The sequence below is a fragment of the Tasmannia lanceolata genome, unplaced genomic scaffold, assembly GCF_043159265.1.
Source record: "Tasmannia lanceolata isolate RefF3 unplaced genomic scaffold, GAP_Taslan_0.1 ptg000011l, whole genome shotgun sequence".
Taxonomy (NCBI): domain Eukaryota; kingdom Viridiplantae; phylum Streptophyta; class Magnoliopsida; order Canellales; family Winteraceae; genus Tasmannia; species Tasmannia lanceolata.
In genome coordinates, this window is record NW_027518688.1 from 12,857,267 (window position 1) to 12,858,850 (window position 1,584).

Consider the following 1,584-nt stretch of genomic DNA (forward strand, 5'->3'; position numbering starts at 1 on the left):
TCAGGTCACCAGACGGGCAGCCAGGACTATGGCGGAAATGATATTGGGACTACCACGTTTTGATAATCACACTAATTCATCTTGTCTTCTAATGGTTAAAGAGCTGTCGAAAGGATATTACAACAGTCAGAAAGCTCTTATAAGCCATTATATGAGAAATGACGAGTTGAATTAGCACCATCATGAAATAAAAATGATATGAACACCACATTGTTTTGATAATGACACCAACCCTTCTTATAAGCCATTATGATAGTGTATTCATCAGGACATGTGGGAATAAACACGGCAGTGCAATTACCAAAACGCATGAAAGGGGCATTGTGGTGCGATTATCAAAACATAGCTATACTGATGTCAAATCTCATATAGAAAGAAACATGATGGTGTGATTATTAGAACTTGGTTGTGCTTATATCAAATCCCATATGGAAGGAAATATTGCTGTGCTGATAATCTCCTCCTGAAATATGCAAGAGGGGGGGTGAATTGATTTTAACACTAAATTAGTCCTTTTGAAAATTAATTAGTGAACCCTAATTTGAATTTTCTTCTCTTAATTGGATTTTGGTTAGTTCAAATGAGATCAACACAAATAGAAATACCAAACCAAAAATAAGAATGAAAGTGCAAGAATAAGAAAGAACACACCGATATATAGTGGTTTGGGCAAAACCCTACTCTACTTTTCTTAAGATCGTCCTTAAGGATTTCCACTATTTGAGACCTCCACGATGCCCGGCTCCTAGGCGATTACACTTGCAAGGGATATTAAATAAGGATGCCCTTACACCTTTACACCGACTCTCCTTCTTCGCTGAGTTCTAAGCGATGCTCCCTAGGGTATTAAGGTAGGATGCCCTAGCCACCTTTACAAGAAATTGAAGATAAATAGCTTGGCTTCTTCTTGAAAGCTTGATGCTCTTTGAAGTCCCTTGATTGCTCTTCAATAGTGATTGCAAGTGAAAGCTCTAAATCCAAACTCAATAGATTTGCAAGTGCAAGGCAAGTTTGGAAAAAATAAAATCTTAAGCTTGAAAGGGTTGCAAGTTTGCTTGAATGCTTAAGAGGGTTTTTCAAAATGTTCAAGAGAGAGGAAATAATCCTCTTGATGTTGTATATATATCCTCTCATCAAAATATGACCGTTTGGGGGTGGTAATATCAAAAATCACAAATTAATTCAAATCCCAACGGCTATATTTTGGTCTGTCGCGAGGTTCTCGGAGCTCCGAGAAATTCTCAGAGTTCCGAGAAATATTCTCGGAGTTCTGAGAGAACGGCCAGAAGATGAAAAAATTCTACTGGACCATTTCTCGGAGTTCCGAGAAAATGACCAAAAGCTACTGGACCATTTCTCGGAGTTCCGAGGGAACTCTCGGAGTTTCGAGAAGCCTAAAAATCAGCAGATTTTGTGTTTTTATTGCTTGTTTGATTTTTGGCTTTTGGAACTCAACTCCTATGATAATTTTGGAATGTTTATGAGGGTCCCAACATGTTGGTCCACCACATAACCATTCACTAATCCATTTTAAATTCTTAAGTGTGTTTGAAAAACTCTTTTAAAAACACTTTGCCTTGTCTT